Consider the following 19,841-nt stretch of genomic DNA (forward strand, 5'->3'; position numbering starts at 1 on the left):
ATATTGAATTTAATTGCGTTTATCGTCGGACTGAGTGGTGATAAATCATTTATAGAAAAGGAAAGTGGCCAGGAGAAAGTCACAAGCAGTAGTTCAAATAAGCCGTTATGAATGTTTTGTGTATGTAAACCAAACTAAACTGACATGTTAACTACAGAAGTGCTACAGTCACTTCAATGGCAAACAATGGAATGAATTAAACACAGAGATAAATAAAAATAGAATATCAAAAATATAAATGTTGCCGATTTAAAGACTTCTAATCTTCAAGTTTATGACATTTTAAGTATTGTAAATCCTCAACAATATTTATGCATTCCTTTTTAATCCTGTTGTTTTACGCCCAGTCAGGTAGGGCCAATGCAAATGAATGCAACCAAAGCAGACTTGATTTGACTGGTCTCGCTATGTAAAACATTTCTGCAACACATCTATGAAGGTGTAAAATATAATCTTAACAGCAGCTTACTAGACTAAAAATCCTTTTAAAGATCATAACTGTTGTGCTGAACCATATTTAAAAGAGGGATCAAATAAAATTGGATTTTTAAGACTTTGTTTAAGACTTCTGGGGATGAGATGTACAAATGTATCATCACCAAAAAAAAAGACTGAACCACAAAACACGCTTCTGAGAAAATAGTTTAACATCCAAACAAAGGCTTTAATGAGTGGCCAGCAGAAAAGACAGTGGGGGTAAGGAGAGCACTGTCTTCAAGGCGATGAACATGTTGAGAGTTGTCTGTCTCCTGTTTCACACTCTCTTGCAGAGCTGTCTTCTCTCTCAGATAACACTGGAAACAAGAGGTCTTTCTACACTGCAAATGAGCCGTACGCCTGTAACATCTACTTACACACAGCACTAAGCTGATGGGCTTCGATAGGAACATTGCATCTCCATTGCGTCACTGCTGGAAAAGTTTGGGGACAGAAAAAGAAAAATGCAAATTACCACAGAGCATTAACTGTTCCGAAACACAGCCTGCAGATTGAAAGCATGCATGTAGCCGCACTCAGACAAACAACAGCACTGCCATCAAATCCCCTATGTGAGTACCAAGGTCTGCAAACCACCAGAACACAATGAGTTGGACCACAGAGTGGCCTCGTGGCCACTTAGACAGCAATAGGTCCAGAACCTCACCACAGGTTAAATAAGAGTGAGACCAGACTCTAACCAACAGATCGCAAAATTTAGAGCCAGAGTCCCCAAGACACGATCCCGCTTTGCCTCTAAAACTGGTGTCAAGGCCATGCAGCAGAGGAGATTGCCAACTGTTTCAAGTTTCTAGTACACCTCAGTAAACTAGACTTAAAGAAGGTCAGTTGGATTATATTTGGTGCAATCCATTGAAAAAGTGTCAGTCAGGAATTATTAATATTACTAGGAAATCCTTGCAAATTTTCTATGAACATCAACAAATGCTGAGAGTGGGAAGGAGGTAATGGGCAGAAGCTGAAGCGTCCATAGAATGAGTCTATAGCTGCAGGGCACAGTGCCAAGAGGACGTCCGACCGGTGGTGGCAGGGGTGTGGGCTGGGGAACCGTAAGGATAGAACAGACATTTGGAGTCAGTCCAGGATATAGTATAAGGTTCTGGATGAAGTCCAAGCCAGCTGGGAAGCAACAGAGTCAAGTCCTACAGTAACCTGGATCTGTGTAGCCTGGCTGCACTGCTGACAGATTTATCAGCCTAGTCCTGACTTGGCAGAGTTGCCTGCTTAAACTGCAATACATCTACAACTATATCCCACTCATTCAGTGCACCCCCGTTTCTCAGTCTTTTTCCTCTGCTCTTTGCATTAATTGCTTTGGGTTTTTTCATCATTACTTCTCTTTGACCCGCTGCCTTTCAAAGCAAATTTTACTCACTATCATGACTACATTATTTTAGCAACAGAAAATTCCATTTCATAGTCATGTGTGCGTAATTGAAAATAATTATGCACTCAACGGCCGTCCATTAATTTCCATGACTGTACGAGTCTGTGGCACATCTCATATTCAAGCGATACCTCATGCTGTAGCAGGCTTTCCAGTAACATTAACTACTATTTTCTAATCCATTGACATTAAAGCAAACTCAGTGTTACTAGCCATGACTGCAGGCGCATTGAGCTGCGGTAATAAGACCGCATGAGGGGAGAGATGGCCGGGAGGAGGCAAGGAGTCAAGGAGTATGCTGTGCTGCTGGAGTGAGGCGACTGCTGAGCTGCACACCTGCCTGCCTGATTAAGTTGTGGACAATGAGGCTTCTGTTGCTACCTGTCCACCTGTCTCCAAAATGGAGCCCCTGAGCTCTATCTCTGCAGCCCTGAATTCCTCTCTGCCCCTGCCTCACTTGTGTCCTCCCCGGGGTCTGCTGGATGTTATTAAGTCCACACACACACACACACTGCTGAAGAAAACAAACAGCAATGTCCTGTGTCCATGACCATCACTAACACAGAGTGCATATTAACTTTGCTGTCCAGTGCGACAAACCCAGAAGCTGTCTGCACCTGTGTTACTACCAAAGTCATATCATATATACCATTAAGTGTCTCATGATGTGGATACTGATTAAAGATTATGTTTCTCCTCTCCACTCCTCAGCTAATTCTCAGTTCTGTATTTTCAACCCAAAACAGAATCATGCACTGCTGTGTCCAGGTCCTTTTTCATGCATGAGATATCTCTGAAGCTCCATGGTTAAAAAATGTGTATATGAAAAACATGAATTACTGGTGACAGAGCACATGTTTTTGTGTGAAAATAAGAGAAGGGAATGTCAGACATTTACCCAGGCCAAGTACTTTCTCAAGAAATTCTATCTTAAAGAACTGGAAGTTAAAATAGTTATTATAATAATTAAATAAATACACCGCATGCTGCTTGGCTAATGAGGGATTCTCTTTCTAATCTGTGAGCCAAAACTAACAAAGTACTCAGCTACCACTGCCTTGCAGAGCCCTTATCGGCTGCCTGTTTATGACCCATCCTTGAGCCTTTTCTCCCCCACATATCGCCTGCCTGGACCACAGCCTGTGTTAAATGAAGAATAAATACACAGTATCACAAATGCCAGATGATAAATGATGTGAATGAAACATTAACAGTTACAGGGATTTCTGAGTCTGATACAGAGGTGTCTGACCGTAACTGGTGGCATTTCTGTGGTGCAGAACGTGTGTGTGTCTCCAGTACATGTTTTTCCTTGTTTTTACTGCTCTACCAATCAGCTGTCCCTGTCATTCCATTTCTGCTCTTTTATTCATGCCCCATCTCCCTCCCTAACTGTTTACATTTTCTTTTTTTGTTTTAGAGTATCTGAAAAGCTGATTGTGTAATTACAGTTGCAATAGGGAACAAAGTAAGAGAAGTTACACTTACTGTATTTCAGATATCTGGGGTTCCAGATGTGAAAGACTTTTTCATTTTGTTGCAGAAACAATGTTGGGCATTCAGGGCCTCCGTGTAAAGCTGAAATGACAAACATTTTAAATAACTGCTTAGTTATTTTAGTAATTTTTTAGCACAGTCCACAAATACCATTTAAGCAGATATAAGAAGATGGCAACATGTGTTCTGGGAGGAATACAGACAAAACAAATCATTTATTGAGACAATAATTTCCAGATTAACTGATAATGACATGTTTACATGATAGTGTAGGAAGAAAAGTCCACTATGGTGCATTTTGGCTTTAACGGCTTAAAAAGCAGTTTAATTTCGTTTGCTTTCAAAATCTGGATCAGGTTTGGATGATTTCTGCTGTTCCCAAATGCAACAGTGAGTCTTTCAAAGTTGGATGCAACTCTGATTTACCTCTCTGGGTTTCTTTCATACCAACAGCAGTTGCAGCAAAGTAACAAACCTCCTCTTAAGTGTGTGTGGTGGTGTCTGGACCCTCTGCCTGTATTTTATTATTATCTTACTATTTTGCTGTGTTTGGGATATTTCTTTATAGTCGATTGCTGAGTCTTACTCCGAAGTCATCGAAGACTAAATACTGTCCCTGTAAATGGTGTGTTTACAAACAGAAACAGTATGCCTTGAAACAAAACCCCTTTCCTGCTTTCATGCAAACGGCGTCTTCAGTTCAATTTATCATGATATAAGTTTTGCAGGAAGTCAAAGCAGGATCATCCTGGGAGGTGGTGTATGAATGGTGGTCTTGCCTTCCATTCGAGAGGCCCACATCCTCAGAATTACATCATGCATGCATGCATCACATGTAGTGTGGCCATTAGCGAGGCCAATTAACTCTTATAAATCCTCTCCCCTGTTGTGTGTGTTTGAGGCAGCCTTCTCACTTCATGGGAAAAGCTGTAATGTCAATGTGCTGTGTGAATGGTTCCGACCTGGGTGACCATTCAGTTAAACACATTTTAAAAGCTTACAGGCACAGGATTTAACACTCTGGGATAACTGGTAATTTCTCCAAACATATCAACACATCTGAAGAGAAAACGTACAGAAGAATGGTGGTAATGAGGTCCTACAGTGATCCATAATCCTTGTTTTTCCCTTTCAAGCTTCCAACAGGCTCAGACATACTTATAAAAAATGATAATAGATGTTAAACTACCTATGGTTAAGAGGTTGTGATAGTTTCCAATGGACTTAACAAAAGCACTGACATTCTGACCCGGCAAATTTGTCAAAAACGATTTGCTACATTTTTCCAAAGCAGACTAATGAAAACCTTTTCAGGGAGAGCGGAGAAAGTGTCTAAGGCTGTATTGTTAAATGCCCACTTTTAAAGCCCTCCCAGCTGTGCTCTGTCTTGCCGCCAACCATATCCATTAGAAACAACCTCAAGGGTTCCAACTTGTATTGTTTTATGTGAATCTAATACCCAATGTTCAGATTATATGGCCCCAGATTCCATCTGCACTGCAAACATAGCATCAAAACCTTTGTGCGGCTGGAAACTTTGCTATGGCCCAGACTGAAAAGGAAAGATCAAAGTGGTGGTTTATCCCTATCAATGATAATCCCCTTTCCCACCATTCTCCCCATTGTTTCACTCTCTACCACATCAACACACACAGATAGACAGGAATATCATGCGGTCGAGTGCCAGTCGGGGGGGTTAAGGTTGGAGCTTTTTAGTCCAGGAACAATAAAACAACCAACAGAAAGCAGAGTACTCACTCCCACAGTTCATAAACTAGATATTTATTAATGTGTTATTAAGGGGTTTGCCAATACAACTGAATAAGCTGTGAGCGTTTCCCAACATTTTGCCCACTTGTCTTCACACTACTGAGTGGCCAACCAAAAAATCTTCTAAAGTTATAATCAGTTTTTTCTGCAAAGCAGCAGCAACAAAAGTAACACTTTCAAATGCAGTCTATCAAAAACATCCACGGCGTCCTTTGTTTCCATATTATGTTACTCACTCCACTTGAACGTTATGCTGAACAGACACAGAGCTCAGGGGGGATTAAGAGCACGATGGAGTCTGAGTGGTTTCTGTGCCACTAAATAGCACAACTGCAAGACATTGTTTAGAACCGAAAACAAATATAGCAATGCAGATGCTGGAAAAGGCGTAAATACATACTGTGTGTTTGGTATAAAGTTTACTCAGGCGGAAAGTTCATTCTGTTTTGGATGCAGGAACACCTAACTGACCTGAGACAAGAATGAGAGACTTTGACTGTTGTCTTTATCTAACTTGTTCCAGCCTCTTTGTGGAGATAAAGGGCCATGCTGACATTTATGAATGTCTTTGGCTATATTTAGAAAATAAAGAGGAGCTGAGAGAAGAAGGAGACAGCAGAGAGGGCCACTATCAGCTCTGCACACTTTACATCATGGCAGATCTGTCCAGCAGAGAGCAGACTCACAGCGAGCCACAGACCACCGCCCAGTGGTTTCACTCTAACAGGCAACAATTACTTCAAGATGTAAGTGTGAGTGTTTGTAATTATGTATGAACGTGCGTATGTGAATTTGTTTGCGCATACTGTCAGGTGTTTGCAGGTGACATACAAATAAGATTTTGCGTGACGTGTGATGCAGAACGTGGAATTAGAATTTACCAGAATGAACATGAATATTTACCAATTACCAAGTGTGTTACTGTCTGTGTGCGTGCGTGTGTGTGTGTGAATGAGAGTGTGTGGCTACTGTGGTATGTCACCACCAGTGATCTCAGGGGTCTGTTTTCACAGACTCTCAGTCTAATTAGGAGCTCCACTATTAGCTGTGATTAAAATGCTATCATGCCTCTAATGGCTTTCTCTCCCCTCCCCATCAAGATCATAAAGGCTTGTAGGATAATGAGGTACTTTGTTTGTCTGTCTGTGGAAACACACGCACACTCGCATACACACACACACACATATGCACACATAAACACGCAAATAGTAAATGTCTTACCTTTTAACCTGAAAATAGAGTTGTGGTGGGGTGGCAGAAAAAAGATGTGAATGTAGTTTTTAGACCACAAAGCAGAAACAGATTTATAAAAAGATCCATAAAGTAACCCCCATAATGTAACTCACTCTCTCTCTCTCTCTCTCTCTCACTCTCCCTCTCCTGCCAGACACATTAAGGAATGTATCATTTTGTGTGCTTTGGCAGGGGATCAGCACTGGCAAGCTTAGTAAAGTAAGCGTGGCTGCAGATGGCTATCACCCTTATCTGCTGCTAATAAATCTCACAAAAGGATCTTATGCTCAGACTAAACTCTGCGCCCTATAACCTCTCTCTGTCACCCAACACACCGACCACCTTGCCAGTAACTGGACCCAGTTTTGACTACAGTGCCTCTAAAAGCTGTCATTTTTCAGTATCCTCAGAGCTGATTGGCTCGCATAACTCAGCAGAAGGAGCCTCAGAGCTTTTCATTTTGAATCTATCATTTACACCAACGGGGCAACAATCAGATTTCTGTAAACCACATACAGTGCATTGTATATTCCGTCAGAGTCAAAGCACAGTGGATGCTGCATGTTACACCAAACTTCGCTCTAATCAAGGAGAGACTGACAGTCTGCATATAATAATAAAGTACAAAGACAGAAGTACAGAATGATGGATTATGTACAATTATTTTACCATCATGGTAGAGCTGTACAGTGTTTAAAACAATGCCATAGCAAACATGTTCCTTTTTGCCTTGATATAATGTTTCTCTCACTATTTCTTCCCATTCCACCATAAGGATCAGTCAGACATTTGGGGAAATATGCTTGTTTGCAATCTTGCATAGAGACAGATGAGAAGATTGACACCATTCTCAGCCGTCAGCAGTCAGATTAGTTAGCAAAAGATTGGAAACAGGGGGACATCAAGACTTGTTCTGTCTTTCGCTAATATTTAACACCTGAAGAAGCAACTGTGTCTATTGCTGGCTGCATGGAAAGCTCATCATGGTGACAAGTCTCCAAGAATTTTCTGTGCCTGGCAAATAAATAGTCCAGCACATAACCCCTCGAAAGACCACAACTTGTCACTTTTACAATTTGGTTTTTGTAGATTAACATTAATTAGTGAGCTTCACAGGTGCTGGTGTTCTAAGCTAACTGGCTGCTGGTGGTATCCTCACACATATTTCCAAAACTATTTCTTTATTTATTTTTCATTCAATAGAACATCACACAGACTGTGGTGTTGCTTCACACTGAATCATCTCAATTTCTTTTATTTTTAGTATCTGATGGTGTTTTTCTTTCCTGACAGGGAACAGATGAGATTCTTATACAAGGAACATCTGCATCCCAGATAGGTTGATGATCAAAGAGTCAAATGACCATCACCTCCTAACCATACAGCACACTGTGATTTGGCCAAGACGTGTTTACTCAGGCAGGCATATCCACACCCACGCATAACACAGTCTACAGTCTGGAGCTGGGTCCTTCCACAGTCAAACAGGGTGGGCTGGATACCACCTCTGTCCTTTTAGTCCTAATCACAAGGAAGAGAAACCAGAAGGGAAGAAGACTCACTTTCACCGCAACCGCTGAATGTTCTCATACATACTGTTGCAGTCACACCAGAACAATGCCACTACAATCCAAGCACAACATCTGTTCCAGTCAGAAAGCAAGTCGCTGCCAGAAACATGTTCAAAAACGAAATAGCATAAAAGCAATGGAGTAAGAGAGAAATAAAAGAAAAGAGAGACACGTGAAAAGGAAAACAAGAAAGTCTGCATTTCCATTTGATATTCACTGTTTTTTGTGGCACACTGTGTCATTTTCCGAGCAGTTAGGCTCCGACACAATCCCGAGCTCTGAGCCCTGGATTTTTTCTCCTAGGTGATAAAATCACGTTGACATTAAAAGGTGTTAATTGCCAGAAATTCAAGTGAAATTAATGAAAAGGGAAAGGATAAGTAACATTAGAATTTACCGGAATGAACATGAATATTATAAGTGTGTGTGAGTGAGTGTGCACGTGTGTGAGGTCGGGCATACGGCAAAGTATACATTGTATAATGCTTTCCTTATAGAGTAAATAAAGATGGTATTCATTAAAATGGTTTAAAAAACCAAAAACGACCCTGTCAGCTTTATACAGCTCCTTTTACACAAAAGAGTCTTGAAAGTATTGTGGTAAAGGTTTGTAATTTTTAACTAACCTTACATCAGTTAAAGTGTACATGGAGCTCAGTGGTGAAGTGTGATGTAACTTAATTTAGAGATATTTTGTTCAGAAACATCTTTGAAACTATTAAACTCTGTGGCACATACTAGTGGGTAGTAAAAATCAATTGGCAGGATAAAGTATTTACATTCATCTGCACCTCTCACTTTCTTCTGCGCCGTTTCTTGTCTGTATCATGTGTTTGTAGAACTTTATGGGCAGCTACAACTTTTGTTTCCTCTCTAAAAGAAACTTGGGCTTTTAAACAGTTCAGCTGTGGGCAAAACATCCTGAAAGCTTTAAAGCAGAAGACACACTCAGAGAGACACAAAGCTACAGGACTGCAGGTCACAGAGCCTCCTCTCACACTTGGCAGGAAAAGTTAAAGGCAATTACAGTAGATTAAACAAACAATTTATTAAGGCAGGCATGTAAAAGAGGCAGTTAAAGTCAGGTAAATGTTCCTCTGGTGTCAACCTCTTAAAGTCTTCCCATCTCCTCCTGCAGGAATCTAATCCACAACATATGGACATAATAACTGCCAAGGACACTGAGGAAAGACACAAACCCTCTGTAACAATAAGCAAAGTCCAGTAAATAATTAGCCTCAACTATTAATTGTCACTTACAAGCCGAGTGGCTTTGCAAAGAAAACATTTTGTTAGAGCTATTCTTTTTTTGCTTTGTTTCAAGTATCAGTGAAAAACAAAGGATTTTCAAACCTTTCAATCTGGTTTTCTTTATGCTGCTACTGTTGTTGCTTCTAATGGAAAAAAAGAAACAGAAACGTTGATCACCATTTTTCACAGTACACAAGGTTGTCTTCAGAAGACAGCTCAAAAAAAGCCTTCTGGTTGTGGTCAGGACAAAAATAAGGAGACAGGATAAATGAGCTTTAAATTGCACACCCGAATGCCTTTATAAAATACACAATAGAGCAGTTCATATTATATTCTGGTAACAGAGTCTGCATTCTTGACTTACTGATTCAGATACAACTGATGGATTCCAAGATATTTTTGAAGAATAAAAGAAAAAAACATTGTATAGCTTTTGGTCTTAATACGTATCAGATACATCCTTTTTCATGAAAATAAATGAAAAGGTATTGGACATGCAGTTTAGAAAACTTGGTCCTCTTTGTGCATTCTGGGCACTGTTGTTGTTACTGGCTCTATAACCAACTGTATAAAGGCCTACGCCAATTCTGTCCTAACGACTCCAAGTGTATAGATACCACATGTGAAGATATACAGCCTATAGTATATGAGCCACAGAGTGCACTTCAGGACACATGGCTTCGGTTAAGATGCTGGCTGGGATCACAGAGATGGGCGCTTGATTTGGGGGAGGCAAAAATGACTTTGGATAGTGGAACAATTACAAGGACCAGGGGATGAATAACAAGTTGCCAGACTCCTGGATGCAAAAATCTTCAATTTCTGCGCAATCAGATGTTCTCACAGGGGTCATATTAAACAGAAATCAGAAAAGAAAAATTAGATGTTTAACAGAGGGAAGAAGGAGTGTTACAACCCTCCAGGTGTCTGGGGAAAAGCAAAGCAACTTACTGTGGTGGTGGTCAGGCAAGCATTGCCATTTATCATTTAGAGTGCCGACAATAAAGAACGTTACAAAATCACAAGCTTTGCACTTAAATAGCAAAGCAACATACAGAAATTTTTGGGGTGTAGAACAAAAGGGGGCGGGCTGCGGGTGGCGCCAAGTCAAGTGAAACAAACAAAACAAAATAGACAGACCCTACAGATGACTCACTGCAGTTGATAGACATGAAATGAAGGCCTACTCTTACCTGCGGAAATAAGCACACAGTTTTAGTGTTCAACTGGACAGCCAATTTACCGACATGTAGTGGTGAGGGAGGGTGTATGAAAATAACAAATGAGCAGAGCAAACCTATTGCCCGGATCCCAAAAACTAGTGTCTCATATAATTTTACACTCAAATCATATATTCCATGGGCCACATCCAAAGGCCTAAAGATAACTTCAGAGTCACACACAAGTTAATTCTACACTTGGGAGGCACAGAGGCGCACTCCTCGGATTAAATCACAGCCGCCCTGTGTGAGAACATTCAGCGGTTTGCGGCTTTTATCAACTTTAGTGATGGATTGGGCAGGTTGGTGATCGGTAGTTGGAAGGAATAACGAAAGCAGGAGAAACCAGTAGAAGACGGGGAAGAGTGGTGCACAAACTGCAAAGGGCTGTCCAGAGGTGTTGACCAGAGGGAAATCCCTGCTGAGTTTGGTAGGAGTTTGGACTTGGTTAAAACACACACACACACACACACACACACACACACACACACACACACACACACACACACGTGGTGTCTGCTTCCACCTCTGTGAGATATGTCAGGGCAGTAGGCTACATTTTCTGTCCCTCAGGCATCACATTAGGCAGCACATGATGTATAGATAAAGTGAAAGCCAGCTGGTCTTTTTTTCTTCCACCCCAAAGGACGGTCCAGGTGATCTTAACTGTGATGGAGTCATGGCTCGAGGTAACATAGGCATGATATGTGAGTTTGTTTGCCAAGGTTATGGTGAGTGCATGCTTGAGAAATGATAAGTGCTATACACATGAGACAGCAAGCTGGTGCATGTGGCAGAGAGGGGAAGCACAGCTGAACTGAACGCTTGGAATATGAAGCAAAATCTGAACGCAAAGTCAAAAAGAACAAACAAAGACCAGTCTATTCTACCAACGACTGCAATGCTTTTCACGGCATCTGTCACCCATTGCCCAAGTTTGCACAGCCAGGTCATGCCCTCTCCCTTCAAAGGCCTTCTCGTCTGCAGTGCTCATTATTACTCCTCTCTTCCCACAGGAGGGCCTGTCATCTGCCCAGGAGGCTCTGCTGACCACCATCCACCTGTAAAGTCCCCTACCAGCAGGCCTTTCAGTGCACTCAGAAATGTTCAGGATCCACAGCATCAACACCGCAGAGTCTTTGGTCAGAGGACACTGGGCTCTGCGTACGGCAAAACAAAAAGCCCATTCACACCAGAGTTTTTTATTCACTTCAAGCCTTTTTAAAATAATAACCTTCCCCCTTATAGAAATTCTGAAAGTGCCCTGAAAGTGTATGACAAGTGCTCATAGCACTTTGTGTTTTAATACATTTTTTCTGTCTACTACAATGGACACCAGAATTTAGACTTCATAAACATTTTATGTTGATTATACAGATTTGTGGGCCTGCTCTTTAGTTACTTCAAAATGACAAAACTATTGGAGAAGGAACTTTAACAGTTGTGCGTGTCTGTGAGGTTACGTTTGACACTGGCCAAATAGTCTATGTAGTTGCTATGCAGAAGAAAACCAGTAAACATGTCATGTTTACAGTGGACATTTCTGAAAATCATTAGCTAGAAGGTCAGACTACTAACTGAGGGCCAAACACTGCGTCAAAGCGTAAGGAAGCTTTTTAAAGCATCACCTGTTGAAAATGACCTACAGTACCTCTGTAGATTCATGGAAATATGTGATAGGCCTCCAAAAGCAAAGAAGCCAGAGAGGAAAAACTAAAATGAAAATGCTGCTTTGGAAAATTTGTTCCTGTAACCTGAGAGCCTAGGGTGGATAGTCATCTGGAAGTTCCGTTTACCTTTTTCTCTCAGTTCTAATGTGTATTTCCTTGTGTGTGTGTGTGTGTGTGTGTGTGTGTGTGTGTGTGTGTGTGAGTTGTGTGTGTCCGTCCGGGTGCTTTCCATTAGTTCATAGGGAAGTCAACAGTGTGGTTTTGTTTTGATGGGACTAGATAGATCACCCGTAGGCCAGGGCCAAAGAGGAGCACTACTGCTTGGTGCTGATGACATCCTTCACCACAAAGCCCAATATCAACAAAGCAGGGACAGTAACCAAGATAGGCTGCCTTTTTGACATTTGGTTTTTCACTATATTTCCTTTGTTTAAAATAGAAATCATCATTTAGCAATTACAGAGTGTATCCACAACCACTTTCCATTTATCTTCCAAATACTGAGGCTGGACAGCCTCCAACTACTGTCTCTTTGATCTGTTCAATTGAGCCTAACAAAGAAAAATTCCATGACAACAGATGAGCAAATTGAAAAATCACAAGCTGGGAAATAAATTTACCAGGTCTCCACATCACCTTGTCTACATTTTAAATATTGATCAAATAAGTAAACAGCCATGGTATTGTTTGCTGATTGCATTATTTCAAACATAACAAGTCTGCAAAGTGAAACCTTTGAAGTAAACAATGGAAAGTAACCAACTCTACATGAGAAGAAGCATATGCTGCGAAAACAGCCTTACTCATGATTTCTTTATTTCTGTGATCTGTTGCCTACAAGGACAAAGCTTAAATGTATACAGTGACTGACTCCTCAGCTGCTTTAGACTAAACAAACAACAGTAATCTTGTCAATTTTGTGGTTTTAACATTAGGTTTTCCATGCTGTTGTAATTCTACTCATCCTATTCTGATCCCCAGATAATCCTGAAAATCATTCACCACCCCCCATGAAAACAAAACCTGTTCTTTCTCCCCTCTCTCCTCACCCTCAACCACACCCACACTGACACACACACACACACACACACACAAGCTCCTCACGTTTCCCAAACTCATCCACATGCGGAAACAGTAGTGAGGTCGATGCTGTGGCTAAGGGATCCTGGTCTGTGTGATGTGGAAGCTAAACGTCTACTGTTTCAGAAAATAAACATAGCAAGATTGTCCCAGAGTAACACACACTTGCCGGCAGACAGACTCATAATATTTCCCCCCATTTGATGACAGCTGGGAGAGTTTTCCATAGTGATAACAGGAATGTTTTCACACCCTCTGGACACATACAGTCTCTTCATTGTGGCCAGTTTCATACAGAGAACCTGTTTAAGGTCCAGGACGTATACAGTAAAGCTGGCTCGCCCTCTGGAGACAGTGATAGAGGATATGTCTGTTGGTCTGGCTGTGACTTTCCCTCAGTCTCTCAGAGGGACTTATCTCAGATTCTTCTTTGCTCTGTTTTAGATCAGCTTATAATCCCCCAACTCTATCATTTGACTCATTCCTGACTCTGCTTCTCTCTGCGAGCCAACATTGTGCCTAAAAGAACTCTGGGCAAACGCCCTCATACTGCAGCACACAACCACACATGCAATATACAGATGTAATGCAATACACATGCAAAATTGCATAGTGTATAACCCTTTGAGGTGCGAGAAGCAATGAGGCCTAACACCTCTTCCTAACATACAAGGAGCAGACAACCATTAATGTCTCAGCACAAGGAAGAGAGTAGATTTTGTGTTGTCATTTCTCCATCTGCAAATGAGCATTTAATTGATATATTAACAACTAATTTTCTCAGGTTTTAATCATTTCCTCAGATATAATGATTTTTGTGATTCACTTCTGAACCTCACAAATTAGTTTCTTGTCATTGCTGTTCGGCGTGTTAGCAGGTTAGGACAACTTCATTAAGAAAAACTGATACAAGCTGATGTTCACTCATTCCCATCATTCCCAGTTAGTCAGCGGTGTAACAGAGTGGTAGCCATTGATAATCCTTGCAATAACACAAACCAGCCTCCATCAGCTTCACCTCTAATGCCAGTACTCTGACATTACGCACACGCGTACACACACACACCCCATAATACACAGAGACCATTCAAAACCGCAGATGCATGATACCCCTGTGTGCATTCAACAGCAAGGTGAGAAACTGCGGCCTTCCAACTTCTTTCCTCAGACTCTGTCTAGGAATACCATGCTGGCTTTTCTGCACCTTCCCAGCATATCAAGTACACTCACACTCACAAAAAAAGCAAATGCAATCTCATGAACATACACTAAATAACCCCACAGTTATATTTCCTCTCAAAAAGCTGTTTGAGCTGGGGCCAGCAATGACAGCGAGTTACTGATCAAACAGAGCACTGTGCTCACCTGAGGCTGTTCATGAAGACCTGAATACGCAGTGAGGACCCCTGGGGTTCAACTGGCTTCCTGTGCGTTCCACAAGTCCCTGTTCCAGCAGGTTAAGAGCAGGTGGGAGGGTGGTGTTGCACACACCTGACTGAGTTCATTACTCCTTTCCTGACGGGGGTAAAAGAACCATTACCACATTATAGGACACCTGAGAGAGCACATATACACACGTGCACGCAGAGTCCTAGGTTCACATGAATGCACGCAATTAACACATTACCGGACATGCTAACTCACACCATGATCTGTGCCAGGTTTAGGAAACTGGATGGCTACTTAACACCTATCCTTCACTTCAGAAGACTCTCTTATCAACACAAACAAAAGGGCTAAACATTCATACTGCCGAGTATAATCTCATAACGTGTTGTCAGCAGTATGAGTGCTTAGAGAGAAGATAAGCCAAAAACTTACCTTGAGCTAATCATAATGTGTCTGTGAAGGACACATCAGTGGTATGAAAATTATAGTAGTCTTGTGTGCAAATGCTGTGGCAGGAAAGTGCAGGAGATGGTGACAAGTGCAGCTTTGACTCTAAAAACCTGTTCCTGTTGCTGATATGTTCCTGATATGTGCACTGATGCCTCAGTGCACAGACTTATTTATCTACTACTTCAATCAATCGTTTCAGTCATTTTCAAGCAAAAATAGCGAAAAAGAGTTACATATTCTCTGAGCATTTCTTCTTTCTCTTTGCCATATATCTTTTTAGACTAGTAAACATAGTAAAGGCCTTTGAGTTTAAAGCTTTCATTTAGACAAAAGAAGACATTTGAAGATATCATCTTTGACGTTGGGAAGCTGTAATGGAACTTTACATTTACTTACTTGACATTATCATTTTTCTCTCAAAAGTGATCCCTGTACATAAAAGCAACAAATACTTTTCAGTGTCCTACTGTGCAAACTGCATCACTATCCTGAGGCACGATATTCCTTCAATGTAGACAGTTGTGACACAAAGCCTTGCGTGCAGATAAAGCATGACCACACTCTCCTAATGGCACCACAATGAGCTCAGTTACAGCAGATCATCCAGTGTCTGTTCACTCGCAATGATGGCTGCTGAGTGCGCTGACACGGTCGAGCAAAGACCCTATTGTGGAATAAACTGCACGGTCTGAGGCAAAAGAGAAGAGTTTGCCACGTTTCACTGACCTCACATTGAGCTGAGCAGGTCTGATGAAGTCATAGATTCTGAGCTCCATTTTGCTTTAATTTAAAATACTTTAACCACAATACACAAGTAATAAATCATGTCCTCACTCAGGCTGCCCATGGGCCAAGATATGGATACTGTCGTACCTACTGAACCACATGTATGCACTCAAAAGCACAAACACATAATTGAATAAGGAGAAGAACTGTACAAACATCAGCGACAATTTTTCCGTTCACTAATGCAGACTCATTGCTATGAATCAACATTTACTGATCAATGAAGCCAGATGGGTTTAAACAAAAGCAGTGACAAACCCTCTTCATTCTGCTGTTGGGCTGAGATAGCAGGTGACAGTCAGGAAGAGGAGCCCAGAATAATCACTGAGGCCTGATGTTGTCTAATCATGTTGTACCAGAGCATGAAGAAGAAGGAGCTGTTGCAGGCCAGACAGGCAATGAAGCACACACAGTAGAAGAACAGAAGCATACAAGAAAATCTTCATCTTAAAGATCTTAAAGAAGATCTTTAAAAAAAAGAACAAAGAAAAAAATACCGTAATAATATTTTTTCACTATATTCCGATATTTTATAGAAAATGATTGATCAGTTTATCAGACAAATTGTTTAAAGGCCGGGACTGAGTGACAAAACAAGAAAAACGGCAGTACCAGAGAAGATTTAGAAATATTAATGTAAGGGGGAAAAAAAGGCCTTTGCTTCTTAATGAGGACTGTAAATTGAAGTATAGTGCGGTTAAACTGGCAGCCAATTGAGCCTGTTGAGTACATGGAAAACAGCAAGATAACTGCAGGCTTTAACAGTCTTAGGATACAAGCAGAGTGGAGAAGCATGTCTGGCCCTTTAAAGCCCTCCACATCACTCACTCCAAGCAGTCTGTCTGCCTGCAGGAAATGCCTCCTTACGGCAATCCATTTCAGGACATCCACTGGACTTGTCCATTTAATAAAGTGTCCAATCTGCGGCCAGCCCTGGACCCACTTTCATCATAATTTCCTTCCCTCAAAGTCTCAGCAGAACTTGCAACCGGAGTTTCTCATTTTTAATAATAACTCAGCATATGAGCCCAAGAACAAAGATTAATCCTGTCTATTACACTCTTTCTCTGGTTAAAGAGAATATATGCTATAGCTGAAGTGTCCCACCGCCCTCCATTACAATGTGGAATTTCCACCATGATGCCCTCTTTAGTGCTACAATTTCTCAGCATGACTTGGAAGACATTCAAGAAATATTAAAAGAAGCTTTGCAATCGTAACCACAAAAAAAATTATCTTAGGACAAGCTCTGTACTTTTGCTGTTGAAACATCACTGCAGCGTTTTTAGATTTATGGCAGATCTTCTGATTAAAGTTCAAATTCTGCTCTTCAAACAAGCAGTCTGTATTCCATCAAGTTCTGGCAAGCATTTTTGTATATATTACAGTCCCTGATCTCACCACTACTCTCGTCACACTACTCATCGCCATCATTGTTTTTAATATAAGTGAACTATGTCTAAAAGTGAGGTGGAAGGGTAGACTGAGGGGGAGCGGTCACTGGACTTGTGGGCTTCTCAAGCCAAAAACCCTGATCTTGTTCTTCAACCATAGCCCATAAACATTCAGCTGTGTTTTCATTTCCGAGAGGAAAAGCTGTCTTTACCAGACTTTCCTCATCTTGGGCAGATATGACCTCTGTTACATAAACATTTACCCAATCAATGAATATATATTGTTACTAGCAAATATTTATTCTTTTATTTGAATTTGATGACTAATGAACTTACACTACACCAATGAGACATAGGACATAGGAAATCATTATATATCCTGGCAGACAGTTAAATTTAATGCGAAAGATACAAAAGCCCTTCCCTTATTAAATAGGAACATTTAGGAGTACTGGAAAAAAAAAAACAAACGAGCAGGTCCAAGTGCTTTTAAAGCGGTAAGTGGGTGCTAACAATGTTCCTCGATTGTTGTTGCAGTAAACCTACTCATAAATGTCACATAGCAGAATGGTATATATATCTGTACACAAGTACACACCTCCGAGTGTCAGGTTTTTCAGTTCCTGGGAGACCCTCACTTGGAAAACTCATCATTTTCCTTTCTATAGCAAAAACAGTGAGTTATTAGGTAGGTAGTAGGAGGCTGAGGAGAGAAAGAGCTGATTCACATTTCGCTCATAAAGATTTAGAGGCCTTGTGCGTGTGTGCGTGTGTGTGTGTGTGTGTGAAGGGGTGAACAAGTTGGTGTCAAAAAAGCGAATGCAGACGTCTTGCTGGTCAGACGCTGCCATGTTTGGACGTCCACTAGGCTTTTCAAGTGTGTCAGACTGTCAATGGAATGTTACAACATTGTTACGGTGTTTATATATGAGAAGAACGGGGCTTTCCGTGGGAGAAGTGGGTATGCCACGGAGAAACAAAAGACACAAATGGGGGCAAAAAGGGCAATGTTGAATCTGGTTTGGTTTACTGCACGCTTTAAAAATTAGTTCCATCATAAAGCTGGACTCACACACTAAATTTTACAGCTTCCAATTTCTGGATTAAATTGCAGGAGACATGAGTATACTGCTGTTGTTCTTACAAAACACAGAGAAAGAGCTGAGATGCTGGAAAATGAGTTAAACACATCGCTAAGTTTTGATAGCAAGCAGCTCATGTTGTACAAGCAGATGATTGTTGGAGGGGAGTGCAGTGATAGGCTGGAATCAAGTTGTGGGATCTAGGGTTGGAAAAAAGAAAACAACTGATTTGGATCAATTGTACATATAACAAAAGAAGCTTTATGAGTTTATCCAAAAGAATATTAGTTGCATTCCTTGAGTGTCAAACACTGGCTTTGTGAACACTTTAAAACACAACTGCAGATCAAAAAAAAAAAAGAAAAGAAAACGTACAGAAGACTCTTCCAAGCCCCCAGTGGAGATGCGGATTAAGACCCAAGGAGGTGGGAGGAGGAGGATGGGAGATGGATGACACAGTGATGTTGTGGTGGCAGAAGGACAGTGCTGAGTGCCAGGGGCTTGATGCCGCAGGGAAGAGAGCCAGTATGGCCAGCGGGCTCTTAAATACACAGCACTTTCCAAGTAACTAATCATCATCAATGTGGTAGCAATCAGCTGTGGTGCTGGAGGAAAGTAAAGCTGAAGGAAAAAATCCTCCACATTCACTTTACCCCACACAAGGCGCCCCTGTGTTTTTCCTTCGCACCTCTCCCAGAGTCAGCGGTGCCGACTGCTCGTTTGGAGAGATGAACAAACTAACATGGCTGTTCTGGGCAAAGAGACAGAGACAGACATGCCAGTGGTCGAAGCAACTGGCAAGGCACAAGACACCACAGCATCCATCCCAAACCTTGTTTTCCTTCTGCTTCCCATTCTTATCCCACAGCATAAATGTGAATATTTTCTACCGATACCAGAGTAGATATAAACACTGCTATTTCTATTTCTTATTTACAGCATGCTATAAATGCTTCTGTTGAGAAATGGAACTATTCTTACGGTTTTCCATGTTTTAATGGCTTTGCAAGGTTGTTATTCCTACCTGGTGTCCCCGCTAAATCAAATCTGCCAGTGTTTCAATCAAGGCATCACATTGCTGTTAAAAACACACTCAAACCTGCAAACAGACACAGTTCCAACCATTAACATCATCCAAGACACATCCTCGCCAAAGAGGCAAGTGGTAAATCATAACCACATACATATACAGATAATAACGATGCAGTAATGATTATCTTTACAGAAAAGGATCTGCATGCTGTGGCTGTTCTAAAGCTGTACCAGTGGAGTACACATACTGTAGCCTAAAAAGAGTGCTTCTGCAGCACAGTTTCCACTGTGGAGTGATTTTTAAAAAGTGAAAATAAACAGTGAGCGCTTGAGACCCTCTGTACTGGTGCTTTGCTCCAGGAGTGTGTGGACAGCAGGGCTCTGCGATTTGTCTCTCTTTGAGAACCACAAGAGAAGCACTCACAGATCCAGCTAGATGTTTTCAAAACCAGTGAGTTATGGTTTTACCACACTGATGTCACTGTTTAATAGCATGCGTTTTACTGAATTCTAGTGCTTGAATCGTCTCAT

General features: G+C 41.3%; 1 protein-coding gene across 8 annotated transcripts in view; it reads right to left on the reverse strand.

Annotated features, from left to right (window-relative positions):
* Positions 1 to 19,841, reverse strand: part of LOC124061581 (zinc finger protein 469) — a 174,201-nt gene that overhangs the window by 98,957 nt on the left and 55,403 nt on the right. For 6 of the 8 annotated variants that reach the window (XM_046393548.1, XM_046393546.1, XM_046393541.1 and 3 more), the window contains 2 exons: positions 14,543 to 14,692; positions 3,374 to 3,463 (listed from right to left, as the gene is read on the reverse strand). The gene's annotated coding sequence lies outside the window, so the exon portion shown is untranslated. The remainder of the gene's footprint in view (positions 1 to 3,373; positions 3,464 to 14,542; positions 14,693 to 19,841) is intronic. The other 2 variants (XM_046393547.1, XM_046393542.1) reach the window with 1 other exon arrangement.

This window comes from Scatophagus argus, chromosome 7 (genome assembly GCF_020382885.2).
Source record: "Scatophagus argus isolate fScaArg1 chromosome 7, fScaArg1.pri, whole genome shotgun sequence".
Lineage (NCBI taxonomy): Eukaryota > Metazoa > Chordata > Actinopteri > Scatophagidae > Scatophagus > Scatophagus argus.